Genomic DNA, 6368 nt, shown 5'->3' on the forward strand with positions numbered 1-6368 from the left:
TTGTTTACACCTCTGAATGCCTATTGATATGCAGATGTGCCAAAGCCAGGCAAGATATTCTAGAAATACTACAATTTTACCCACACTGTGTCTTGTTTGCTTCATCCCACCTTTGCTCTTCCACCTTTGCACAAATCTCTTGCCAGAAATTCCACCTGAAGGGACTCTGATTCACTCTTTCTGCCTTTGACCAGCAGTGCCAGACTACCGCCATGTCCAGCACCATTCCCATTGTTGGATTCCCCTGAGGAAGGCGCCGCCCCAAATCACTCACCAAAGACGTTTCTTGATGCAACAAGCAAGAGGAATTTATTCGGAAGCCAACTAGTTGGGGTCCAAGTCAGCCTGTCGCAGCAGGTCTCAACGAGGACCCCGAGCACACTAAGGCAGAAGGTTTTATAGCATTTTCAAAAGGGGTAGAATTTTCCATAATCACAATACAGGGTTTTTTCTATAGGCTCATAAATCTTTTGCTGGCGCCACATCCTGGGGTCTGGTTAGATGAGATCACCTACGGAATGTCTAGGGTGGTTCTAGTAAGATAAGCTAGGCGTGTATGATTAACTGATTTACGGTTAGCTAACTAAAGGTCACTACAATTGACACAGGCTAACTAACTTGTTTTTCAAGATTCTAATGATTTTCCTTCTTTTGGGTTAGGGGGTGGTATTTAGGCCTTAAGATGGCTGTACTTATGCTAACTTTTGATTCTTCAGATCCTACATTTCCCCACTTCTCTTTTTGGGGCATTCCAATCATGGAATGTTTGTATCTTCTTGTGAGGTGAGTGAGTGGTATTGTTGCTTCAACATTAGTACATGAACGGCACTCACTCTTTCTCTAACAAAAGTTATTAACCGGTTTAACATGCAGGGTCTTAAAGTTAGAAGCAACACAAGGATGAGTAGGGGCCCAGCCAGAGTGGATATCAGGGTTGTAAACCACGGGGACCTAGTGAACTAAGATTCAAACAGTCCTTGGCCTGCTTCTCGCTCTCTCTTCTTCTGATCTAGCCTTTCTCTAAGTTTTGACATTGAATCTCTTACTATCCCGGAATGATCTGCATAAAAGCAGCATTCTTCTCTTAAAGCTGCACACAGTCCTCCTCCTTTTAGGAACAGCAGATCTAGCCCTCGTCTATTCTGTAAGACTACCTCAGAGAGGGAAGTCAGAGATTCTTCAAGTTTTGTAATGGATTGCTCTATGGTTTTTAGGTCTTCATTAATAGCAGTCCTTAGTCTTTCATAATGCTGGTTCCCTTGAACAATAGCGGCTGCCTCCGTTCCCACTCTAGCTGCGACTCTTATCTCTAACAACACGGCTAAGGTCAGCGAGACCGGCTCTCTCTTATATCTATGCTTAGGTTCAAATTCAGCTATGAATGAGAGATCATCATGATACATCAACCTGGGCACCAGCTGGACCATGATACAGAAATCACGGGAGGAGTTGAAGGCAGAAGTAGAGACACATGGGGTCACTCCAGTGTTACAAGCCCACTATCCCTCGGGAGGAGGGATTAAATACCTGTTTTTACCAGGGAAGGCTATGGGTATGGTCTCATTCTTTCTTTTACAGATAGAGACTCTAGCTGCTGCTAGGGAAGAGGGGTGATGACCGCTCTGGCTGCTTCATGCTGAGAAGGGGGCGCAGTAAAGGGTGCAGCTAGGTCTCCATCACTGGTCAGTTGAGAGGGCTTCAGAAGGCTGGCGCTTTTATTCTGGGTTTCATTTTTATTACTATTTGCAGTTTTGTGGCTTCTAGGCAAGATAAAACAAATTGTGTTATTAGGTTATGTAGCAACATCTGGAGTTGGATTTTTTATTCTGGAAGGAGGCTGCATTATTGAAACGATACTTCTCTCTAAAATTACTCTCATTTTTACTAGAAGTAACTAGGTTCAGAAAATAATTAACAGCTGGCTTGATTATTTGCACAGGTGCAGCAAGAAGAGCAATTGATTACACAGGCTCTTTTAAATATGCTTTGCTGGAACTTTTTGTAAGGAATTTCAGATTGAACTTTTAAAGGCCTCTTGAGGCCAGACAGCCAAGCCAGACTTGCCATCAGGCTTTGCCTGCAGTACCTGTAGATTTGGATGAATTCTTCTCTTCTCGAGGTCTCTGCACCTGCCAGGAAGTGACCTTCTTTACTCACCTGGTAAGGCTGCTGGGAACTCTGTAAGCAAGGTACCAGGCCAGTTCTTCCAAGGGGTTTTGTTGGCTTTATAAAGTCAATCTTAGTTCTTTAAAGTTGTTCACATCTGAGTTTATACACATGTCTCTCAGGTACGACATTCCAGTCAAAGCCCTGGTAGTATAACCAGTGTTCTTAAGTAGTCTTCTCACAAGGAAAGCAGATTCTTATTGAACTCGTGCAAATAAACATACTGCCATGGAATACAAAAACAGTCACTGAAAGTTTTTAAACTCTGGAGGGATCAAGTAGAGAGAAGGATGTTTCAATTCTGCTCATAAAGACAGTCATTTACTAAACTGTTGTCAGTTTAAGAGAACAAGGTTAAAACACTTTACCAGCAACATTTGAAACAAAAAGACACAAAATCATTTTCTTTAGTTTATGTAATCTTATGTAACTAATACCTGTTCTGCTGAAATCTAGTTCTTTACCAGTTTAGGGATAATACTATAAATGACAAAAGACTTACAAATGACAATGGTTAAAGATATGATGAGAGCTTACTGTAAAACAGTTGACATAAGGAAATTCTGATATTTCTGTAATACAAAACATTCAGTAACAAAGTTTAGCATCATTCTCTTTGACAGTGCTTTCTTGGTAAATAAATATATATATATCAGATAAATAAGCCAAATTAGTCAAATACTTTGTCTAGTGAGAAAAAATTCTTCTGACATGTTCCAGGGGCCCTCTGGAAAATATCAGAGTTAACTAGAGGTAAAAGCACCTTTTTGCATTTAATTTTTTTAGAACTATCATTACACATTTATTGTCTATATACTCAGCACAGTAAACGAGATATCTTAAAAAGTGGGGCAGCAGGGGAGACTGCTGCTGTCAATTTTTAAAGACAACATACAGAAAGTCAAACTAATTCTAGGTTACTAAGCATTCTTGAGAGAATGGTAGCAGATGGTAGATTCTTCTGCTTTCATCTTCAGGAGGGGAAAAAAGCTACAATAAGAATTCATATTTAGCTGAAAGAACTGTCTAAACTCAAGGCAGAGTATAATATTACCAGGCATACAAAAGACCTGTTAGAGATACATACAAAGAATGAATATGGCTATAGTCAAATTCAACTTAAAAGTTTAAGCAGAATCTCAAATTTAAATGTCTCTTTCTTTCACACAGATATTCAGATATGACCAGAAATATGCTTTGAGATGAAAGAGATCAGGCATTTTACTTTTTCATTTAGGGACTGAGAAATGATGACCTTTGGCTTACAATCAATAGCTTACAAACAGTGAAAATAATAAGAACATAACTCAGCATAAGTGTCTAAGACCAGATACAAAAAACAGAGAAAGTGCTTAAGTTTACAGGTCTTCTCTGAAAGCTTCAAGAATGTTTTACTCTTTAATAGTAGATTCCCCCATGTTTTTTTTTTTTTTTTTTTTTTAAACATACAGCATATAAATTAAACAAGAAGACCTGGTGGTTCTCAAAAAATCTATTACAACTTTTTTCAAAAGTGGTCACACGTTCGTCTATCTAAACCTTCACAGTGAAACCTGTTTTTCTGGGAGAAACATAATCTTGTCCAGATTCTACAGTTTAATAAATTTTGGTTTGTTAACTAAGTGCATTTAATCAGCTGAAAAAAGCTTTGTTACTATTCTGCTTAGGAATTCAATTTTTCAGGCCATGCAATCATTTTTAATAACAAAATATTTCAAAGGCAAATAAAGGTTATGCAGTTGTTAACAAACTTTAGCTTTTAGTCCCTTTAACATTACGATTTCATGGCAACTCACTGAGACTTTAAGCATGAGAAACTGCTGTGATCTTTCAACATTAAGAGCAGACTAACAGTTAAAGAAAACTGTTTAACTGGAAACGAGATTTTAATTTTGCTGTGCACTTGATATCAAGACTCACTTGCTTTAATTTCACTAGGCATGACTATATCTGTAAGAATATAGTAATTTATTCTTCATTTGCCCCATGGTCCCAAGCACATAAGCCGGTGAGAATTATGCCTGGGCTTGCCTGCGGCTTGACTGGGTTTATCTCACTTTATCTCTAAACATCCTAACCCTCCCCCCAAAGCAACAGGCTGAGCGGATCTTTTACAACAAAAGGCACCACGCTGTTTTCTCTCTTTGTCTCTCTTTAAATAAATAGCTGTACTTTAGAACAAAGTTACTTTCTTTTATCACAAAACACATTCTTTAGCATGCAGAAGAGTTTTCATTTTTTATACTTTTTCTTATTAAAACATACATCTTTTAGCATAGAGAAATGTTTTTCTTTATTACTTTAAGTGGTTTTAATTAGAACTTAAAACCATTAGAAACTTTAACTTCTAGTGAACACTGAGAAGCAGGACACTGCAAACTGTCAAACTAACATTTTCTAGACCAACAAACTCACGAGCACATTCTACAATTTCTGCAACCATGAGCTTCACAGCACAATCTCCCAGCAAACACAGAGCACATCTTCTCAACTTAACAAAACTCTAAGGCTTTAAGTTACTACAAAGATTCTCAGGCTGCAGGTAGGCATACACACTGCAACACACAATTTAAAAGGTGTTCACTTGCCACACTTATCCAGTTCACCTACCTGCAACAACTATGCTAGCCTACTCACAAGACCCCCACTGAACACTAGACAAAGCCAAGCTTCTAAGCATTCTATTCTTAAAAGATTTAGCAGATAACATGACTCAAATGACTCTAGGTAAACTCAGGCAGCGGACAACTACCAGGACATGCCCGCCTCAGGCAAACTCAAATTAGCATTAATGCTTAACACTTTTTTACCAGGTTTTCTGGAAGTTTTAGAACACTCAATTTTCACAAGCGCTTGTCTTTAAATCAATTTCATTAATACCATCCGGAGGTAGAAAGATATATTCATTTACACACTTAGGGGGTTGTCTGAGTCTGTCCCCTTGTCAGTATAACAATTATTAGGCACATGAAAGACACAAAAAACAGAGACACACACAGATTAGACACACAGCGGCCGCTTTTTGTTTTTTCTCAGATTTTCAAACAGAAACCGAAAGGAATCAGAGGGTTGATATTCCTGGCACCTGAAAATCAACCCTATCTCATCAGATTCACCTTGCCGGAAAAACAGACGGGAGGCTACCAGGCGTCCCTGGCCTCCCAACCTCCCCGAGGCGTCCCCCAGGGTTGCAGCCTGCGGTGCTCCTAGTACGTCTACTGACCGCAGTCTCGACCCCTTTACGGGATCGGGACAGCTGCCAGACAGTGGGTACCCCCTTTCAGAATTCTGACCGGTCTCACTGAAAAACAGAAAACAGAACACAGACAAACCAAGGCGCCACTAATCTTACCTCTTCCTCCAAGAGCGACTTTGGGAGTGAAGCGGGGTGAGCGCATGATCCCGGACGAGCCCCCAAATGTTGGATTCCCCTGAGGAAGGCGCCGCCCCAAATCACTCACCAAAGACGTTTCTTGATGCAACAAGCAAGAGGAATTTATTCGGAAGCCAACTAGTTGGGGTCCAAGTCAGCCTGTCGCAGCAGGTCTCAACGAGGACCCCGAGCACACTAAGGCAGAAGGTTTTATAGCATTTTCAAAAGGGGTAGAATTTTCCATAATCACAATACAGGGTTTTTTCTATAGGCTCATAAATCTTTTGCTGGCGCCACATCCTGGGGTCTGGTTAGATGAGATCACCTACGGAATGTCTAGGGTGGTTCTAGTAAGATAAGCTAGGCGTGTATGATTAACTGATTTACGGTTAGCTAACTAAAGGTCACTACAATTGACACAGCCATCTCCACCCAATTTGTCTTTCTACCACCTGAATGAGAGTGCCCCAGGATGCAGCTTTGATGGTGCTCCTTAAAACTCTCAAACCTCACTGTAAATTTTTAAGTGTCTTACATCAAAAAAGTATAGAACTTGAAGGGAATTTAAAGGTTATTTAATAAATACTACTTGTTATTGTGCAGAAAGCAAGGCACTGTGAATTCACTTTACCCTCACAATATCCATAAAAGTTAAGTAGTTCTATTATCCCCATTTCATGACTGAGGTTACAAAGACCCAGAAAATTTAAGTAGCTTGCTGTGTTTATGCTTAGACTTCTCACCAGTCACTGCTACTACTGTGCTGCTCTTTACTTGCTGCTTGAGCTTGCAGCCACTCCTCCTCCCTGTCCTGGGTTAACCCACTAGA

At 40.0% G+C, this 6368-nt stretch overlaps 1 long non-coding RNA gene across 1 annotated transcript; it reads right to left on the minus strand.

Annotated features, from left to right (window-relative positions):
• Nucleotides 1-282: 282 nt before the first annotated feature.
• On the minus strand, nucleotides 283-5955 carry LOC140843123 (uncharacterized). The gene is made up of 2 exons (XR_012120635.1): nucleotides 5519-5955; nucleotides 283-1760 (listed from the first exon to the last, which is right to left on the minus strand). It is a non-coding gene; the product is annotated as an uncharacterized lncRNA (long non-coding RNA).
• Between the last annotated feature and the right edge of the window lie 413 nt (nucleotides 5956-6368).

The sequence above is a fragment of the Manis javanica genome, chromosome 8, assembly GCF_040802235.1.
Source record: "Manis javanica isolate MJ-LG chromosome 8, MJ_LKY, whole genome shotgun sequence".
Classification (NCBI taxonomy): Eukaryota; Metazoa; Chordata; class Mammalia; order Pholidota; family Manidae; genus Manis; species Manis javanica.